Source organism: Mya arenaria, chromosome 4 (genome assembly GCF_026914265.1).
Source record: "Mya arenaria isolate MELC-2E11 chromosome 4, ASM2691426v1".
Taxonomy (NCBI): Eukaryota; Metazoa; Mollusca; class Bivalvia; order Myida; family Myidae; genus Mya; species Mya arenaria.
The window spans coordinates 73,372,656-73,390,299 of record NC_069125.1 but is presented as its reverse complement, the minus strand read 5'-3'; the positions used below and the strand labels follow the sequence as shown (position 1 = coordinate 73,390,299).

The 17,644-nt window shown below is 37.0% G+C and overlaps 40 non-coding genes across 40 annotated transcripts; 24 read left to right on the top strand and 16 right to left on the bottom strand.

The window, feature by feature from the left end:
* Positions 1–203: 203 nt before the first annotated feature.
* Positions 204–276, bottom strand: Trnar-ccu (transfer RNA arginine (anticodon CCU)). Its single transcript has one exon. It is a non-coding gene; the product is annotated as a tRNA-Arg (tRNA).
* Positions 277–406: 130 nt separating this feature from the next.
* Positions 407–479, top strand: Trnav-aac (transfer RNA valine (anticodon AAC)). The gene has a single exon. It is a non-coding gene; the product is annotated as a tRNA-Val (tRNA).
* A 491-nt stretch (positions 480–970) lies between these two features.
* Trnav-aac (transfer RNA valine (anticodon AAC)) lies at positions 971–1,043 on the top strand. Its single transcript has one exon. It is a non-coding gene; the product is annotated as a tRNA-Val (tRNA).
* Positions 1,044–1,547: 504 nt separating this feature from the next.
* Positions 1,548–1,620, bottom strand: Trnar-ccu (transfer RNA arginine (anticodon CCU)). Its single transcript has one exon. It is a non-coding gene; the product is annotated as a tRNA-Arg (tRNA).
* Positions 1,621–2,130: 510 nt separating this feature from the next.
* Trnar-ccu (transfer RNA arginine (anticodon CCU)) lies at positions 2,131–2,203 on the bottom strand. The gene has a single exon. It is a non-coding gene; the product is annotated as a tRNA-Arg (tRNA).
* Positions 2,204–2,334: 131 nt separating this feature from the next.
* On the top strand, positions 2,335–2,407 carry Trnav-aac (transfer RNA valine (anticodon AAC)). The gene has a single exon. It is a non-coding gene; the product is annotated as a tRNA-Val (tRNA).
* Positions 2,408–2,899: 492 nt separating this feature from the next.
* Positions 2,900–2,972, top strand: Trnav-aac (transfer RNA valine (anticodon AAC)). Its single transcript has one exon. It is a non-coding gene; the product is annotated as a tRNA-Val (tRNA).
* A 492-nt stretch (positions 2,973–3,464) lies between these two features.
* On the top strand, positions 3,465–3,537 carry Trnav-aac (transfer RNA valine (anticodon AAC)). Its single transcript has one exon. It is a non-coding gene; the product is annotated as a tRNA-Val (tRNA).
* Positions 3,538–4,041: 504 nt separating this feature from the next.
* Positions 4,042–4,114, bottom strand: Trnar-ccu (transfer RNA arginine (anticodon CCU)). The gene has a single exon. It is a non-coding gene; the product is annotated as a tRNA-Arg (tRNA).
* Positions 4,115–4,212: 98 nt separating this feature from the next.
* On the top strand, positions 4,213–4,285 carry Trnav-aac (transfer RNA valine (anticodon AAC)). The gene has a single exon. It is a non-coding gene; the product is annotated as a tRNA-Val (tRNA).
* A 319-nt stretch (positions 4,286–4,604) lies between these two features.
* On the bottom strand, positions 4,605–4,677 carry Trnar-ccu (transfer RNA arginine (anticodon CCU)). The gene has a single exon. It is a non-coding gene; the product is annotated as a tRNA-Arg (tRNA).
* Positions 4,678–4,808: 131 nt separating this feature from the next.
* Positions 4,809–4,881, top strand: Trnav-aac (transfer RNA valine (anticodon AAC)). Its single transcript has one exon. It is a non-coding gene; the product is annotated as a tRNA-Val (tRNA).
* Positions 4,882–5,373: 492 nt separating this feature from the next.
* Positions 5,374–5,446, top strand: Trnav-aac (transfer RNA valine (anticodon AAC)). Its single transcript has one exon. It is a non-coding gene; the product is annotated as a tRNA-Val (tRNA).
* Positions 5,447–5,938: 492 nt separating this feature from the next.
* Positions 5,939–6,011, top strand: Trnav-aac (transfer RNA valine (anticodon AAC)). Its single transcript has one exon. It is a non-coding gene; the product is annotated as a tRNA-Val (tRNA).
* A 505-nt stretch (positions 6,012–6,516) lies between these two features.
* Positions 6,517–6,589, bottom strand: Trnar-ccu (transfer RNA arginine (anticodon CCU)). Its single transcript has one exon. It is a non-coding gene; the product is annotated as a tRNA-Arg (tRNA).
* Positions 6,590–6,687: 98 nt separating this feature from the next.
* Positions 6,688–6,760, top strand: Trnav-aac (transfer RNA valine (anticodon AAC)). The gene has a single exon. It is a non-coding gene; the product is annotated as a tRNA-Val (tRNA).
* A 318-nt stretch (positions 6,761–7,078) lies between these two features.
* Positions 7,079–7,151, bottom strand: Trnar-ccu (transfer RNA arginine (anticodon CCU)). The gene has a single exon. It is a non-coding gene; the product is annotated as a tRNA-Arg (tRNA).
* Positions 7,152–7,282: 131 nt separating this feature from the next.
* Trnav-aac (transfer RNA valine (anticodon AAC)) lies at positions 7,283–7,355 on the top strand. Its single transcript has one exon. It is a non-coding gene; the product is annotated as a tRNA-Val (tRNA).
* A 492-nt stretch (positions 7,356–7,847) lies between these two features.
* Positions 7,848–7,920, top strand: Trnav-aac (transfer RNA valine (anticodon AAC)). Its single transcript has one exon. It is a non-coding gene; the product is annotated as a tRNA-Val (tRNA).
* Positions 7,921–8,424: 504 nt separating this feature from the next.
* On the bottom strand, positions 8,425–8,497 carry Trnar-ccu (transfer RNA arginine (anticodon CCU)). Its single transcript has one exon. It is a non-coding gene; the product is annotated as a tRNA-Arg (tRNA).
* A 98-nt stretch (positions 8,498–8,595) lies between these two features.
* On the top strand, positions 8,596–8,668 carry Trnav-aac (transfer RNA valine (anticodon AAC)). The gene has a single exon. It is a non-coding gene; the product is annotated as a tRNA-Val (tRNA).
* Positions 8,669–8,987: 319 nt separating this feature from the next.
* On the bottom strand, positions 8,988–9,060 carry Trnar-ccu (transfer RNA arginine (anticodon CCU)). The gene has a single exon. It is a non-coding gene; the product is annotated as a tRNA-Arg (tRNA).
* A 131-nt stretch (positions 9,061–9,191) lies between these two features.
* Trnav-aac (transfer RNA valine (anticodon AAC)) lies at positions 9,192–9,264 on the top strand. The gene has a single exon. It is a non-coding gene; the product is annotated as a tRNA-Val (tRNA).
* Positions 9,265–10,001: 737 nt separating this feature from the next.
* On the bottom strand, positions 10,002–10,074 carry Trnar-ccu (transfer RNA arginine (anticodon CCU)). The gene has a single exon. It is a non-coding gene; the product is annotated as a tRNA-Arg (tRNA).
* Positions 10,075–10,172: 98 nt separating this feature from the next.
* On the top strand, positions 10,173–10,245 carry Trnav-aac (transfer RNA valine (anticodon AAC)). Its single transcript has one exon. It is a non-coding gene; the product is annotated as a tRNA-Val (tRNA).
* A 319-nt stretch (positions 10,246–10,564) lies between these two features.
* Positions 10,565–10,637, bottom strand: Trnar-ccu (transfer RNA arginine (anticodon CCU)). The gene has a single exon. It is a non-coding gene; the product is annotated as a tRNA-Arg (tRNA).
* A 131-nt stretch (positions 10,638–10,768) lies between these two features.
* Trnav-aac (transfer RNA valine (anticodon AAC)) lies at positions 10,769–10,841 on the top strand. Its single transcript has one exon. It is a non-coding gene; the product is annotated as a tRNA-Val (tRNA).
* Positions 10,842–11,749: 908 nt separating this feature from the next.
* Trnav-aac (transfer RNA valine (anticodon AAC)) lies at positions 11,750–11,822 on the top strand. The gene has a single exon. It is a non-coding gene; the product is annotated as a tRNA-Val (tRNA).
* A 318-nt stretch (positions 11,823–12,140) lies between these two features.
* Trnar-ccu (transfer RNA arginine (anticodon CCU)) lies at positions 12,141–12,213 on the bottom strand. Its single transcript has one exon. It is a non-coding gene; the product is annotated as a tRNA-Arg (tRNA).
* A 131-nt stretch (positions 12,214–12,344) lies between these two features.
* Positions 12,345–12,417, top strand: Trnav-aac (transfer RNA valine (anticodon AAC)). The gene has a single exon. It is a non-coding gene; the product is annotated as a tRNA-Val (tRNA).
* A 490-nt stretch (positions 12,418–12,907) lies between these two features.
* Trnav-aac (transfer RNA valine (anticodon AAC)) lies at positions 12,908–12,980 on the top strand. Its single transcript has one exon. It is a non-coding gene; the product is annotated as a tRNA-Val (tRNA).
* Positions 12,981–13,486: 506 nt separating this feature from the next.
* Trnar-ccu (transfer RNA arginine (anticodon CCU)) lies at positions 13,487–13,559 on the bottom strand. Its single transcript has one exon. It is a non-coding gene; the product is annotated as a tRNA-Arg (tRNA).
* A 98-nt stretch (positions 13,560–13,657) lies between these two features.
* On the top strand, positions 13,658–13,730 carry Trnav-aac (transfer RNA valine (anticodon AAC)). The gene has a single exon. It is a non-coding gene; the product is annotated as a tRNA-Val (tRNA).
* Positions 13,731–14,048: 318 nt separating this feature from the next.
* Trnar-ccu (transfer RNA arginine (anticodon CCU)) lies at positions 14,049–14,121 on the bottom strand. The gene has a single exon. It is a non-coding gene; the product is annotated as a tRNA-Arg (tRNA).
* A 131-nt stretch (positions 14,122–14,252) lies between these two features.
* On the top strand, positions 14,253–14,325 carry Trnav-aac (transfer RNA valine (anticodon AAC)). The gene has a single exon. It is a non-coding gene; the product is annotated as a tRNA-Val (tRNA).
* A 490-nt stretch (positions 14,326–14,815) lies between these two features.
* Positions 14,816–14,888, top strand: Trnav-aac (transfer RNA valine (anticodon AAC)). Its single transcript has one exon. It is a non-coding gene; the product is annotated as a tRNA-Val (tRNA).
* A 506-nt stretch (positions 14,889–15,394) lies between these two features.
* Trnar-ccu (transfer RNA arginine (anticodon CCU)) lies at positions 15,395–15,467 on the bottom strand. The gene has a single exon. It is a non-coding gene; the product is annotated as a tRNA-Arg (tRNA).
* A 98-nt stretch (positions 15,468–15,565) lies between these two features.
* Positions 15,566–15,638, top strand: Trnav-aac (transfer RNA valine (anticodon AAC)). The gene has a single exon. It is a non-coding gene; the product is annotated as a tRNA-Val (tRNA).
* Positions 15,639–15,957: 319 nt separating this feature from the next.
* Positions 15,958–16,030, bottom strand: Trnar-ccu (transfer RNA arginine (anticodon CCU)). Its single transcript has one exon. It is a non-coding gene; the product is annotated as a tRNA-Arg (tRNA).
* A 131-nt stretch (positions 16,031–16,161) lies between these two features.
* On the top strand, positions 16,162–16,234 carry Trnav-aac (transfer RNA valine (anticodon AAC)). The gene has a single exon. It is a non-coding gene; the product is annotated as a tRNA-Val (tRNA).
* Positions 16,235–17,644: the final 1,410 nt, after the last annotated feature.

Sequence of the window (17,644 nt, the reverse complement as noted above, 5' to 3'; positions counted from 1 at the left end):
GCATCGTTTGCGCTATTTGTTCTAAATTCCTTACGCGAAAAGTGTAATGTATTTGCCAAGGTAATCATGTTCAATACCGGGCAGATTTCTATTTTCTGTAATCGAAAACTTGGAACTTGATATTTTCTTTGATTAAACGCTTATCGACTTCCGTATGTCAATATAACCAAGCATATGAAGTAAAAGAGGTGAACGGACAAGCGAACCTCCGGCGGGATTCGAACCCGCAATCCCCGGCTTAGGAGGCCGATGCCTTATCAATTAGGCCACGGAGGCGGTGTGTGTATACATTTTAGTATTTAAAAATACAAATAGCAATAACATTTCGCTCAAAAAATTGCGAAATGTTATTAATATAATAAAAGATACATACTTGCTTGTGATATTACTGTAAACTATAAGTGCTGTTTCCGTGGTGTAGTGGTTATCACAACCGCTTAACACGCGGAAGGTCATGAGTTCAATCCTCAGCGGAAACATAATATTTTGAAGGGCTCCTTTTCTTTGATCTTTAAAGTACAGTATATTAGGGTAACTTTGGTTTGTTCTTATCATTAAAATGGATATTTCTGTAATTAATAAGGTTTTTGATGTACGAAATATTTTGGAAAAGCATTTTCGCATTTTGCATTTCCTTACTCGAAAAGTGTAATGTATTTGCGAAGGTTACCAGGTTCAACACCAGGAAAATAACTATTGTCTATAAACGTACGCTTGGAACTTGGTATTTTCAATGATTAAACGCCTATCGACTACCTTTTGTCAATATGAACAAGCATAAGATATGTAAGTTAAAGAGTTGTAATGACAAACGAACCTCCGGCGGATTTTAACCCGCAATCCCTGGCTTGGATCAATTAGGCTACGGAGGCGGTGTGTGTCCTCCGTTTTAGTATTTAATGATTGGAATATATTTGCTATGATACAATTTATGTACTTGGCTTTAAACTTGCTGTCCAGAATGAATGCTGTTTCCGTGGTGTAGTGGTTATCACATCCGCTGAACACGCGGAAGGTCATGAGTTCAATCCTCAGCGGAAACATAATATTTTGCCTTGCTGAAGGGCTCTTTGATTTTTAAAGAACAGTATATCAAAGTTAGATTGATTTGTTCTTATGATGAAAATAGATATTTCTACAAGTAATAAAGTTTTTGCATCGACCAAAATATCTTAAAAAGCAACATTTGCGCTATATATTTGTTTTCAATTTGTTACGTGAAAAGTGTAATCTTTTGGTAAAATACCGGTTGCAGCCAATTGCATAAAACTGAAAAAACGTCTGCATATTAACTTTAGAACTGATGATCACTTTTATTGGTTAATAATACATTTTGTATAACAACTGACCAATCATTAAATATTTTGGCCGATTCTCTCCTAACTAAAGAATGTACCAGTTTTAAACAATTGGCCTCAGAAAGTTAAGTTATCGCCCATAAACAGACACTTTACGTAACGATTTTAATGATGAAGCGCATACTGACCTCCCTTTGTCAATTTGAAAATGCAAGTGATATGTAAGAAAAATAGCTCATCTGACAAAAGAACCTCCGGCGGGACTCGAACCCGCAATCCCCGGCTTAGGAGGCCGATGCCTTATCCATTGGGCCACGGAGGCGTTACATACCCGATTGCATAGTATTTCAAGAATTAAATGTTTATGCTATAATACAACTAATGCACTTGGCTTTGAACTTTCTGTAGATAATGAATGCTGTTTCCGTGGTGTGGTGGTTATCACATCCGCTTAACACGCGAAAGATCCCGAGTTTAATCCTCAGCGGAAACAAATTATTTTGAAGCGATCTTTTCCCTTAATTTTTCAAAAGCAGTATCGCAGTTATTTATTGTTTTTTGTTATGATAAAATTGTTGTTGTTTTCTGCGAGTAATAAAGTTTGGGCATGTACCAACTATTTTGAGAATGCATCGTTTGCGCTATTTGTTCTAAATTCCATACGCAAAAAGTGTAATGTATTTGCCAAGGTAATCATGTTCAATACCGGGCAGATTACTATTGTCTGTAATCGAAAACTTGGAACTTGATGTTTTCTTTGATTAAACGCTTATCGACTTCCGTATGTCAATATAACCAAGCATATGAAGTAAAAGAGGTGAACGGACAAGCGAACCTCCGGCGGGATTCGAACCCGCAATCCCCGGCTTAGGAGGCCGATGCCTTATCCATTAGGCCACGGAGGCGGTGGATGTACACATTTTAGTATGTAAAAATACAAATAGCAATAACATTTCGCTCAAAAAATTTGCGAAACGTTATTAATATAATAAAAGATACATACTTGCTTGTGATATTACTGTAAACTATAAGTGCTGTTTCCGTGGTGTAGTGGTTATCACATCCGCTTAACACGCGGAAGGTCCTGAGTTCAATCCTCAGCGGAAACATAATATTTTGAAGGGCTCCTTTTCTTTGATCTTTAAAGTACAGTATATTAGGGTAACTTTGGTTTGTTCTTATCATTAAAATGGATATTTCTGTAATTTATAAGGTTTTTGATGTACGAAATATTTTGAAAAAGCATTTTCGCATTTTGCATTTCCTTACTCGAAAAGTGTAATGTATTTGCGAAGGTTACCAGGTTCAACACCAGGAAAATAACTATTGTCTATAAACGTACGCTTGGAACTTGGTATTTTCAATGATTAAACGCCTATCGACTACCTTTTGTCAATATGAACAAGCATAAGATATGTAAGTTAAAAGAGTTGTAATGACAAACGAACCTCCGGCGGATTCTAACCCGCAATCCCTGGCTTAGATCAATTAGGCTACGGAGGCGGTGTGTGTCCTCCGTTTTAGTATTTAATGATTGGAATATATTTGCTATGATACAATTTATGTACTTGGCTTTAAACTTGCTGTCCAGAATGAATGCTGTTTCCGTGGTGTAGTGGTTATCACATCCGCTTAACACGCGGAAGGTCCTGAGTTCAATCCTCAGCGGAAACATAATATTTTGAAGGGCTCCTTTTCTTTGATCTTTAAAGTACAGTATATTAGGGTAACTTTGGTTTGTTCTTATCATTAAAATGGATATTTCTGTAATTTATAAGGTTTTTGATGTACGAAATATTTTGAAAAAGCATTTTCGCATTTTGCATTTCCTTACTCGAAAAGTGTAATGTATTTGCGAAGGTTACCAGGTTCAACACCAGGAAAATAACTATTGTCTATAAACGTACGCTTGGAACTTGGTATTTTCAATGATTAAACGCCTATCGACTACCTTTTGTCAATATGAACAAGCATAAGATATGTAAGTTAAAAGAGTTGTAATGACAAACGAACCTCCGGCGGATTCTAACCCGCAATCCCTGGCTTAGATCAATTAGGCTACGGAGGCGGTGTGTGTCCTCCGTTTTAGTATTTAATGATTGGAATATATTTGCTATGATACAATTTATGTACTTGGCTTTAAACTTGCTGTCCAGAATGAATGCTGTTTCCGTGGTGTAGTGGTTATCACATCCGCTTAACACGCGGAAGGTCCTGAGTTCAATCCTCAGCGGAAACATAATATTTTGCCTTGCTGAAGGGCTCTTTGATTTTTAAAGAACAGTATATCAAAGTTAGATTGATTTGTTCTTATGATGAAAATAGATATTTCTGCAAGTAATAAAGTTTTTGCATCGACCAAAATATCTTAAAAAGCAACATTTGCGCTATATATTTGTTTTCAATTTGTTACGTGAAAGGTGTAATCTTTTGGTAAAATACCGGTTGCAGCCAATTGCATAAAACTGGAAAAACGTCTGCATATTAACTTTAGAACTGATGATCACGTTCATTGGTTAATAATACATTTTGTATAACAACTGACCAATCATTGAATATTTTGGCCAATTCTCTCCTAACTAAAGAATGTACCAGTTTTAAACAATTGGCCTCAGAAAGTTAAGTTATCGCCCATAAACAGACACTTTACGTAACGATTTTAATGATGAAGCGCATACTGACCTCCCTTTGTCAAATTGAAAATGCAAGTGATATGTAAGAAAAATAGCTCATCTGACAAACGAACCTCCGGCGGGACTCGAACCCGCAATCCCCGGCTTAGGAGGCCGATGCCTTATCCATTGGGCCATGGAGGCGTTACATACCCGATTGCATAGTATTTGAAGAAGTAAATGTTTATACTATAATACAACGTATGCACTTGGCTTTGAACTCTCTGTAGATAATGAATGCTGTTTCCGTGGTGTGGTGGTTATCACATCCGCTTAACACGCGAAAGGTCCTGAGTTCAATCCTCAGCGGAAACAAATTATTTTGAAGCGATCTTTTCCCTTAATTTTTCAAAAGCAGTATCGCAGTTATTTGTTGTTTTTTGTTATGATAAAATTGTTGTTGTTTTTCGCTAGTAATAAAGTTTGGGCATGTACCAACTATTTTGAGAATGCATCGTTTGCGCTATTTGTTCTAAATTCCTTACGCGAAAAGTGTAATGTATTTGCCAAAGGTAATCATGTTCAATACCGGGCAGATTACTATTGTCTGTAATCGAAAACTTGGAAACGCTTTTCGACTTCCGTATGTCAATATAACCAAGCATATGAAGTAAAAGAGGTGAACGGACAAGCGAACCTCCGGCGGGATTCGAACCCGCAATCCCCGGCTTAGGAGGCCGATGCCTTATCCATTAGGCCACGGAGGCGGTGGATGTACACATTTTAGTATGTAAAAATACAAATAGCAATAACATTTCGCTCAAAAAATTTGCGAAACGTTATTAATATAATAAAAGATACATACTTGCTTGTGATATTACTGTAAACTATAAGTGCTGTTTCCGTGGTGTAGTGGTTATCACATCCGCTTAACACGCGGAAGGTCCTGAGTTCAATCCTCAGCGGAAACATAATATTTTGAAGGGCTCCTTTTCTTTGATCTTTAAAGTACAGTATATTAGGGTAACTTTGGTTTGTTCTTATCATTAAAATGGATATTTCTGTAATTTATAAGGTTTTTGATGTACGAAATATTTTGAAAAAGCATTTTCGCATTTTGCATTTCCTTACTCGAAAAGTGTAATGTATTTGCGAAGGTTACCAGGTTCAACACCAGGAAAATAACTATTGTCTATAAACGTACGCTTGGAACTTGGTATTTTCAATGATTAAACGCCTATCGACTACCTTTTGTCAATATGAACAAGCATAAGATATGTAAGTTAAAAGAGTTGTAATGACAAACGAACCTCCGGCGGATTCTAACCCGCAATCCCTGGCTTAGATCAATTAGGCTACGGAGGCGGTGTGTGTCCTCCGTTTTAGTATTTAATGATTGGAATATATTTGCTATGATACAATTTATGTACTTGGCTTTAAACTTGCTGTCCAGAATGAATGCTGTTTCCGTGGTGTAGTGGTTATCACATCCGCTTAACACGCGGAAGGTCCTGAGTTCAATCCTCAGCGGAAACATAATATTTTGAAGGGCTCCTTTTCTTTGATCTTTAAAGTACAGTATATTAGGGTAACTTTGGTTTGTTCTTATCATTAAAATGGATATTTCTGTAATTTATAAGGTTTTTGATGTACGAAATATTTTGAAAAAGCATTTTCGCATTTTGCATTTCCTTACTCGAAAAGTGTAATGTATTTGCGAAGGTTACCAGGTTCAACACCAGGAAAATAACTATTGTCTATAAACGTACGCTTGGAACTTGGTTTTTTCAATGATTAAACGCCTATCGACTACCTTTTGTCAATATGAACAAGCATAAGATATGTAAGTTAAAAGAGTTGTAATGACAAACGAACCCCCGGCGGATTCTAACCCGCAATCCCTGGCTTAGATCAATTAGGCTACGGAGGCGGTGTGTGTCCTCCGTTTTAGTATTTAATGATTGGAATATATTTGCTATGATACAATTTATGTACTTGGCTTTAAACTTGCTGTCCAGAATGAATGCTGTTTCCGTGGTGTAGTGGTTATCACATCCGCTTAACACGCGAAAGGTCCTGAGTTCAATCCTCAGCGGAAACATAATATTTTGCCTTGCTGAAGGGCTCTTTGATTTTTAAAGAACAGTATATCAAAGTTAGATTGATTTGTTCTTATGATGAAAATAGATATTTCTGCAAGTAATAAAGTTTTTGCATCGACCAAAATATCTTAAAAAGCAACATTTGCGCTATATATTTGTTTTCAATTTGTTACGTGAAAAGTGTAATCTTTTGGTAAAATACCGGTTGCAGCCAATTGCATAAAACTGGAAAAACGTCTGCATATTAACTTTAGAACTGATGATCACGTTCATTGGTTAATAATACATTTTGTATAACAACTGACCAATCATTGAATATTTTTGGCCGATTCTCTCCTAACTAAAGAATGTACCAGTTTTAAACAATTGGCCTCAGAAAGTTAAGTTATCGCCCATAAACAGACACTTTACGTAACGATTTTAATGATGATGCGCATACTGACCTCCCTTTGTCAAATTGAAAATGCAAGTGATATGTAAGAAAAATAGCTCATCTGACAAACGAACCTCCAGCGGGACTCGAACCCGCAATCCCCGGCTTAGGAGTCCGATGCCTTATCCATTGGGCCACGGAGGCGTTACATACCCGATTGCATAGTATTTGAAGAAGTAAATGTTTATACTATAATACAACGTATGCACTTGGCTTTGAACTCTCTGTAGATAATGAATGCTGTTTCCGTGGTGTGGTGGTTATCACATCCGCTTAACACGCGAAAGGTCCTGAGTTCAATCCTCAGCGGAAACAAATTATTTTGAAGCGATCTTTTCCCTTAATTTTTCAAAAGCAGTATCGCAGTTATTTGTTGTTTTTTGTTATGATAAAATTGTTGTTGTTTTTCGCTAGTAATAAAGTTTGGGCATGTACCAACTATTTTGAGAATGCATCGTTTGCGCTATTTGTTCTAAATTCCTTACGCGAAAAGTGTAATGTATTTGCCAAGGTAATCATGTTCAATACCGGGCAGATTACTATTGTCTGTAATCGAAAACTTGGAAACGCTTTTCGACTTCCGTATGTCAATATAACCAAGCATATGAAGTAAAAGAGGTGAACGGACAAGCGAACCTCCGGCGGGATTCGAACCCGCAATCCCCGGCTTAGGAGGCCGATGCCTTATCCATTAGGCCACGGAGGCGGTGGATGTACACATTTTAGTATGTAAAAATACAAATAGCAATAACATTTCGCTCAAAAAATTTGCGAAACGTTATTAATATAATAAAAGACACATACTTGCTTGTGATATTACTGTAAACTATAAGTGCTGTTTCCGTGGTGTAGTGGTTATCACATCCGCTTAACACGCGGAAGGTCCTGAGTTCAATCCTCAGCGGAAACATAATATTTTGAAGGGCTCCTTTTCTTTGATCTTTAAAGTACAGTATATTAGGGTAACTTTGGTTTGTTCTTATCATTAAAATGGATATTTCTGTAATTTATAAGGTTTTTGATGTACGAAATATTTTGAAAAAGCATTTTCGCATTTTGCATTTCCTTACTCGAAAAGTGTAATGTATTTGCGAAGGTTACCAGGTTCAACACCAGGAAAATAACTATTGTCTATAAACGTACGCTTGGAACTTGGTATTTTCAATGATTAAACGCCTATCGACTACCTTTTGTCAATATGAACAAGCATAAGATATGTAAGTTAAAAGAGTTGTAATGACAAACGAACCTCCGGCGGATTCTAACCCGCAATCCCTGGCTTAGATCAATTAGGCTACGGAGGCGGTGTGTGTCCTCCGTTTTAGTATTTAATGATTGGAATATATTTGCTATGATACAATTTATTTACTTGGCTTTAAACTTGCTGTCCAGAATGAATGCTGTTTCCGTGGTGTAGTGGTTATCACATCCGCTTAACACGCGGAAGGTCCTGAGTTCAATCCTCAGCGGAAACATAATATTTTGCCTTGCTGAAGGGCTCTTTGATTTTTAAAGAACAGTATATCAAAGTTAGATTGATTTGTTCTTATGATGAAAATAGATATTTCTGCAAGTAATAAAGTTTTTGCATCGACCAAAATATCTTAAAAAGCAACATTTGCGCTATATATTTGTTTTCAATTTGTTACGTGAAAAGTGTAATCTTTTGGTAAAATACCGGTTGCAGCCAATTGCATAAAACTGAAAAAACGTCTGCATATTAACTTTAGAACTGATGATCACGTTCATTGGTTAATAATACATTTTGTATAACAACTGACCAATCATTGAATATTTTGGCCAATTCTCTCCTAACTAAAGAATGTACCAGTTTTAAACAATTGGCCTCAGAAAGTTAAGTTATCGCCCATAAACAGACACTTTACGTAACGATTTTAATGATGAAGCGCATACTGACCTCCCTTTGTCAAATTAAAAATGCAAGTGATATGTAAGAAAAATAGCTCATCTGACAAACGAACCTCCGGCGGGACTCGAACCCGCAATCCCCGGCTTAGGAGGCCGATGCCTTATCCATTGGGCCACGGAGGCGTTACATACCCGATTGCATAGTATTTGAAGAAGTAAATGTTTATACTATAATACAACGTATGCACTTGGCTTTGAACTCTCTGTAGATAATGAATGCTGTTTCCGTGGTGTGGTGGTTATCACATCCGCTTAACACGCGAAAGGTCCTGAGTTCAATCCTCAGCGGAAACAAATTATTTTGAAGCGATCTTTTCCCTTAATTTTTCAAAAGCAGTATCGCAGTTATTTGTTGTTTTTTGTTATGATAAAATTGTTGTTGTTTTTCGCTAGTAATAAAGTTTGGGCATGTACCAACTATTTTGAGAATGCATCGTTTGCGCTATTTGTTCTAAATTCCTTACGCGAAAAGTGTAATGTATTTGCCAAAGGTAATCATGTTCAATACCGGGCAGATTACTATTGTCTGTAATCGAAAACTTGGAAACGCTTTTCGACTTCCGTATGTCAATATAACCAAGCATATGAAGTAAAAGAGGTGAACGGACAAGCGAACCTCCGGCGGGATTCGAACCCGCAATCCCCGGCTTAGGAGGCCGATGCCTTATCCATTAGGCCACGGAGGCGGTGGATGTACACATTTTAGTATGTAAAAATACAAATAGCAATAACATTTCGCTCAAAAAATTTGCGAAACGTTATTAATATAATAAAAGATACATACTTGCTTGTGATATTACTGTAAACTATAAGTGCTGTTTCCGTGGTGTAGTGGTTATCACATCCGCTTAACACGCGGAAGGTCCTGAGTTCAATCCTCAGCGGAAACATAATATTTTGAAGGGCTCCTTTTCTTTGATCTTTAAAGTACAGTATATTACGGTAACTTTGGTTTGTTCTTATCATTAAAATGGATATTTCTGTAATTTATAAGGTTTTTGATGTACGAAATATTTTGAAAAAGCATTTTCGCATTTTGCATTTCCTTACTCGAAAAGTGTAATGTATTTGCGAAGGTTACCAGGTTCAACACCAGGAAAATAACTATTGTCTATAAACGTACGCTTGGAACTTGGTATTTTCAATGATTAAACGCCTATCGACTACCTTTTGTCAATATGAACAAGCATAAGATATGTAAGTTAAAAGAGTTGTAATGACAAACGAACCTCCGGCGGATTCTAACCCGCAATCCCTGGCTTAGATCAATTAGGCTACGGAGGCGGTGTGTGTCCTCCGTTTTAGTATTTAATGATTGGAATATATTTGCTATGATACAATTTATGTACTTGGCTTTAAACTTGCTGTCCAGAATGAATGCTGTTTCCGTGGTGTAGTGGTTAATAATACATTTGTATAACAACTGACCAATCATTGAATATTTTTGGCCGATTCTCTCCTAACTAAAGAATGTACCAGTTTTAAACAATTGGCCTCAGAAAGTTAAGTTATCGCCCATAAACAGACACTTTACGTAACGATTTTAATGATGAAGCGCATACTGACCTCCCTTTGTCAAATTGAAAATGCAAGTGATATGTAAGAAAAATAGCTCATCTGACAAACGAACCTCCGGCGGGACTCGAACCCGCAATCCCGGGCTTAGGAGGCCGATGCCTTATCCATTGGGCCACGGAGGCGTTACATACCCGATTGCATAGTATTTGAAGAAGTAAATGTTTATACTATAATACAACGTATGCACTTGGCTTTGAACTCTCTGTAGATAATGAATGCTGTTTCCGTGGTGTGGTGGTTATCACATCCGCTTAACACGCGAAAGGTCCTGAGTTCAATCCTCAGCGGAAACAAATTATTTTGAAGCGATCTTTTCCCTTAATTTTTCAAAAGCAGTATCGCAGTTATTTGTTGTTTTTTGTTATGATAAAATTGTTGTTGTTTTTCGCTAGTAATAAAGTTTGGGCATGTACCAACTATTTTGAGAATGCATCGTTTGCGCTATTTGTTCTAAATTCCTTACGCGAAAAGTGTAATGTATTTGCCAAAGGTAATCATGTTCAATACCGGGCAGATTACTATTGTCTGTAATCGAAAACTTGGAAACGCTTTTCGACTTCCGTATGTCAATATAACCAAGCATATGAAGTAAAAGAGGTGAACGGACAAGCGAACCTCCGGCGGGATTCGAACCCGCAATCCCCGGCTTAGGAGGCCGATGCCTTATCCATTAGGCCACGGAGGCGGTGGATGTACACATTTTAGTATGTAAAAATACAAATAGCAATAACATTTCGCTCAAAAAATTTGCGAAACGTTATTAATATAATAAAAGATACATACTTGCTTGTGATATTACTGTAAACTATAAGTGCTGTTTCCGTGGTGTAGTGGTTATCACATCCGCTTAACACGCGGAAGGTCCTGAGTTCAATCCTCAGCGGAAACATAATATTTTGAAGGGCTCCTTTTCTTTGATCTTTAAAGTACAGTATATTAGGGTAACTTTGGTTTGTTCTTATCATTAAAATGGATATTTCTGTAATTTATAAGGTTTTTGATGTACGAAATATTTTGAAAAAGCATTTTCGCATTTTGCATTTCCTTACTCGAAAAGTGTAATGTATTTGCGAAGGTTACCAGGTTCAACACCAGGAAAATAACTATTGTCTATAAACGTACGCTTGGAACTTGGTATTTTCAATGATTAAACGCCTATCGACTACCTTTTGTCAATATGAACAAGCATAAGATATGTAAGTTAAAAGAGTTGTAATGACAAACGAACCTCCGGCGGATTCTAACCCGCAATCCCTGGCTTAGATCAATTAGGCTACGGAGGCGGTGTGTGTCCTCCGTTTTAGTATTTAATGATTGGAATATATTTGCTATGATACAATTTATGTACTTGGCTTTAAACTTGCTGTCCAGAATGAATGCTGTTTCCGTGGTGTAGTGGTTAATAATACATTTGTATAACAACTGACCAATCATTGAATATTTTTGGCCGATTCTCTCCTAACTAAAGAATGTACCAGTTTTAAACAATTGGCCTCAGAAAGTTAAGTTATCGCCCATAAACAGACACTTTACGTAACGATTTTAATGATGATGCGCATACTGACCTCCCTTTGTCAAATTGAAAATGCAAGTGATATGTAAGAAAAATAGCTCATCTGACAAACGAACCTCCGGCGGGACTCGAACCCGCAATCCCCAGCTTAGGAGTCCGATGCCTTATCCATTGGGCCACGGAGGCGTTACATACCCGATTGCATAGTATTTGAAGAAGTAAATGTTTATACTATAATACAACGTATGCACTTGGCTTTGAACTCTCTGTAGATAATGAATGCTGTTTCCGTGGTGTGGTGGTTATCACATCCGCTTAACACGCGAAAGGTCCTGAGTTCAATCCTCAGCGGAAACAAATTATTTTGAAGCGATCTTTTCCCTTAATTTTTCAAAAGCAGTATCGCAGTTATTTGTTGTTTTTTGTTATGATAAAATTGTTGTTGTTTTTCGCTAGTAATAAAGTTTGGGCATGTACCAACTATTTTGAGAATGCATCGTTTGCGCTATTTGTTCTAAATTCCTTACGCGAAAAGTGTAATGTATTTGCCAAGGTAATCATGTTCAATACCGGGCAGATTACTATTGTCTGTAATCGAAAACTTGGAAACGCTTTTCGACTTCCGTATGTCAATATAACCAAGCATATGAAGTAAAAGAGGTGAACGGACAAGCGAACCTCCGGCGGGATTCGAACCCGCAATCCCCGGCTTAGGAGGCCGATGCCTTATCCATTAGGCCACGGAGGCGGTGGATGTACACATTTTAGTATGTAAAAATACAAATAGCAATAACATTTCGCTCAAAAAATTTGCGAAACGTTATTAATATAATAAAAGATACATACTTGCTTGTGATATTACTGTAAACTATAAGTGCTGTTTCCGTGGTGTAGTGGTTATCACATCCGCTTAACACGCGGAAGGTCCTGAGTTCAATCCTCAGCGGAAACATAATATTTTGAAGGGCTCCTTTTTTTATCTTTAAAGTACAGTATATTAGGGTAACTTTGGTTTGTTCTTATCATTAAAATGGATATTTCTGTAATTTATAAGGTTTTTGATGTACGAAATATTTTAAAAAAGCATTTTCGCATTTTGCATTTCCTTACTCGAAAAGTGTAATGTATTTGTGAAGGTTACCAGGTTCAACACCAGGAAAATAACTATTGTCTATAAACGTACGCTTGGAACTTGGTATTTTCAATGATTAAACGCCTATCGACTACCCTTTGTCAATATGAACAAGCATAAGATATGTAAGTTAAAAGAGTTGTAATGACAAACGAACCTCCGGCGGATTCTAACCCGCAATCCCTGGCTTAGATCAATTAGGCTACGGAGGCGGTGTGTGTCCTCCGTTTTAGTATTTAATGATTGGAATATATTTGCTATGATACAATTTATGTACTTGGCTTTAAACTTGCTGTCCAGAATGAATGCTGTTTCCATGATGTAGAGGTTATCACATCCGCTTAACACGCGGAAGGTCCTGAGTTCAATCCTCAGCGGAAACATAATATTTTGCCTTGCTGAAGGGCTCTTTGATTTTTAAAGAACAGTATATCAAAGTTAGATTGATTTGTTCTTATGATGAAAATAGATATTTCTGCAAGTAATAAAGTTTTTGCATCGACCAAAATATCTTAAAAAGCAACATTTGCGCTATATATTTGTTTTCAATTTGTTACGTGAAAAGTGTAATCTTTTGGTAAAATACCGGTTGCAGCCAATTGCATAAAACTGAAAAAAACGTCTGCATATTAAGTTTAGAACTGATGATCATTTTCATTGGTTAATAATACATTTTGTATAACAACTGACCAATCATTGAATATTTTTGGCCGATTCTCTCCTAACTAAAGAATGTACCAGTTTTAAACAATTGGCCTCAGAAAGTTAAGTTATCGCCCATAAACAGACACTTTACGTTACGATTTTAATGATGAAGCGCATACTGACCTCCCTTTGTCAAATTGAAAATGCAAGTGATATGTAAGAACAATAGCTCATCTGACAAACGAACCTCCGGCGGGACTCGAACCCGCAATCCCCGGCTTAGGAGGCCGATGCCTTATCCATTGGGCCACGGAGGCGTTACATACCCGATTGCATAGTATTTGAAGAGGTAAATGTTTATACTATAATACAACGTATGCACTTGGCTTTGAACTCTCTGTAGATAATGAATGCTGTTTCCGTGGTGTGGTGGTTATCACATCCGCTTAACACGCGAAAGGTCCTGAGTTCAATCCTCAGCGGAAACAAATTATTTTGAAGCGATCTTTTCCCTTAATTTTTCAAAAGCAGTATCGCAGTTATTTGTTGTTTTTTGTTATGATAAAATTGTTGTTGTTTTTCGCTAGTAATAAAGTTTGGGCATGTACCAACTATTTTGAGAATGCATCGTTTGCGCTATTTGTTCTAAATTCCTTACGCGAAAAGTGTAATGTATTTGCCAAGGTAATCATGTTCAATACCGGGCAGATTACTATTGTCTGTAATCGAAAACTTGGAAACGCTTTTCGACTTCCGTATGTCAATATAACCAAGCATATGAAGTAAAAGAGGTGAACGGACAAGCGAACCTCCGGCGGGATTCGAACCCGCAATCCCCGGCTTAGGAGGCCGATGCCTTATCCATTAGGCCACGGAGGCGGTGGATGTACACATTTTAGTATGTAAAAATACAAATAGCAATAACATTTCGCTCAAAAAATTTGCGAAACGTTATTAATATAATAAAAGATACATACTTGCTTGTGATATTACTGTAAACTATAAGTGCTGTTTCCGTGGTGTAGTGGTTATCACATCCGCTTAACACGCGGAAGGTCCTGAGTTCAATCCTCAGCGGAAACATAATATTTTGAAGGGCTCCTTTTTTTATCTTTAAAGTACAGTATATTAGGGTAACTTTGGTTTGTTCTTATCATTAAAATGGATATTTCTGTAATTTATAAGGTTTTTGATGTACGAAATATTTTAAAAAAGCATTTTCGCATTTTGCATTTCCTTACTCGAAAAGTGTAATGTATTTGTGAAGGTTACCAGGTTCAACACCAGGAAAATAACTATTGTCTATAAACGTACGCTTGGAACTTGGTATTTTCAATGATTAAACGCCTATCGACTACCCTTTGTCAATATGAACAAGCATAAGATATGTAAGTTAAAAGAGTTGTAATGACAAACGAACCTCCGGCGGATTCTAACCCGCAATCCCTGGCTTAGATCAATTAGGCTACGGAGGCGGTGTGTGTCCTCCGTTTTAGTATTTAATGATTGGAATATATTTGCTATGATACAATTTATGTACTTGGCTTTAAACTTGCTGTCCAGAATGAATGCTGTTTCCATGATGTAGAGGTTATCACATCCGCTTAACACGCGGAAGGTCCTGAGTTCAATCCTCAGCGGAAACATAATATTTTGCCTTGCTGAAGGGCTCTTTGATTTTTAAAGAACAGTATATCAAAGTTAGATTGATTTGTTCTTATGATGAAAATAGATATTTCTGCAAGTAATAAAGTTTTTGCATCGACCAAAATATCTTAAAAAGCAACATTTGCGCTATATATTTGTTTTCAATTTGTTACGTGAAAAGTGTAATCTTTTGGTAAAATACCGGTTGCAGCCAATTGCATAAAACTGAAAAAAACGTCTGCATATTAAGTTTAGAACTGATGATCATTTTCATTGGTTAATAATACATTTTGTATAACAACTGACCAATCATTGAATATTTTTGGCCGATTCTCTCCTAACTAAAGAATGTACCAGTTTTAAACAATTGGCCTCAGAAAGTTAAGTTATCGCCCATAAACAGACACTTTACGTTACGATTTTAATGATGAAGCGCATACTGACCTCCCTTTGTCAAATTGAAAATGCAAGTGATATGTAAGAACAATAGCTCATCTGACAAACGAACCTCCGGCGGGACTCGAACCCGCAATCCCCGGCTTAGGAGGCCGATGCCTTATCCATTGGGCCACGGAGGCGTTACATACCCGATTGCATAGTATTTGAAGAGGTAAATGTTTATACTATAATACAACGTATGCACTTGGCTTTGAACTCTCTGTAGATAATGAATGCTGTTTCCGTGGTGTGGTGGTTATCACATCCGCTTAACACGCGAAAGGTCCTGAGTTCAATCCTCAGCGGAAACAAATTATTTTGAAGCGATCTTTTCCCTTAATTTTTCAAAAGCAGTATCGCAGTTATTTGTTGTTTTTTGTTATGATAAAATTGTTGTTGTTTTTCGCTAGTAATAAAGTTTGGGCATGTACCAACTATTTTGAGAATGCATCGTTTGCGCTATTTGTTCTAAATTCCTTACGCGAAAAGTGTAATGTATTTGCCAAAGGTAATCATGTTCAATACCGGGCAGATTACTATTGTCTGTAATCGAAAACTTGGAAACGCTTTTCGACTTCCGTATGTCAATATAACCAAGCATATGAAGTAAAAGAGGTGAACGGACAAGCGAACCTCCGGCGGGATTCGAACCCGCAATCCCCGGCTTAGGAGGCCGATGCCTTATCCATTAGGCCACGGAGGCGGTGGATGTACACATTTTAGTATGTAAAAATAGAAATAGCAATAACATTTCGCTCAAAAAATTTGCGAAACGTTATTAATATAATAAAAGATACATACTTGCTTGTGATATTACTGTAAACTATAAGTGCTGTTTCCGTGGTGTAGTGGTTATCACATCCGCTTAACACGCGGAAGGTCCTGAGTTCAATCCTCAGCGGAAACATAATATTTTGAAGGGCTCCTTTTCTTTGATCTTTAAAGTACAGTATATTAGGTTATGTTTTCTATTTCATTTCATTTTATGCCAAACATAAAATATTTATTATCTTAACCTTAAGTAAAGACAAACAAAGGAACACAATATAGGTGTGCCAACAAGCGGGGTATTTTATTTTGTATATTCTGACAATTCAATAATATTCACACAGGCACTGATTCCCTGAATAGCCATAACATGGTGAATGGCTCAATGTTCCTAAACACAGTGATGAATGCTTCTGCATTGTAGTAATGTCCGGAATCAATGCCACTCACAGCCCTCTACACGAATAAACTCCCATTCGTACGTTGGTAACACAAACAATACCAAACTGAAAAATAAATATGCGTTAATAACACAGAAACAATCATCTATTTGTATATCATTTTTTGTAATCAATAAAACACGCTACTAGTGTACAATGACACGATCCTCTCCGTACCCCACTTGCTTATCGAATGATTTCCCAAATCAGTACATAACCCGATACTTGTAATTTCCTCGAGGAAAATGTAAAACTTATATAAACTACAGTACCCTACAAAATCTACCTCACAACCGAATTTTACATTATCAATTCCGATAATAAATACATTTATGTTTTCTATTTCATTTCATTTTATGCCAAACATAAAATATTTATTATCTTAACCTTAAGTAAAGACAAACAAAGGAACACAATATAGGTGTGCCAACAAGCGGGGTATTTTATAGACAGTAAAAGAACGGGTGCGTATACAACAGTCAAAAATATATCAATGAATGAAATATACCTAAATTGTATAACAATTCATGTAATCTATAAACCAAGATTAAGAGATACAAATTTCTTAGTGTCATCCGATTCCCTGACATAACGATCTTTTGCATTTTCAGATTTCCATCTGCCATGCCTTTTGAACAATCGTTCAGGGACACCCCCATTAGCAGCCGCCGTAGCACCCCCTGAACGGAAAGATCTATATTCTGCAATGCATAAAATAATCCTCGCACTCAGAGTACGACTTCGCAAGTATCTGATACAAGCGGAACGGTCCAAGGGACTAAACATATTATGTTATACTTCGCACACAGTGTACGAACCTCATTTACATCAGATGTAAATGGTATAAGAAACACACATTTTCAAATAATATCTTTACGTAAGTTATTTTAAAATAACTACGAAATACGATGATAAAAACCTTATTTTCTCATCTCATTCTCATTTCACCCAAACAGTCACTATCATCATGAAAGTACTTATCATTGTTTAGGCCCTCCGATGCCGCTCTCTCGTTTGACAGACGACCCGCCGACCAGCTCGCACTCCCGCCGGAAGTGTCCTTTCCGTCCGCAACCGAAACAGATGGCGTTGGTGTTGGCGTTGGACCT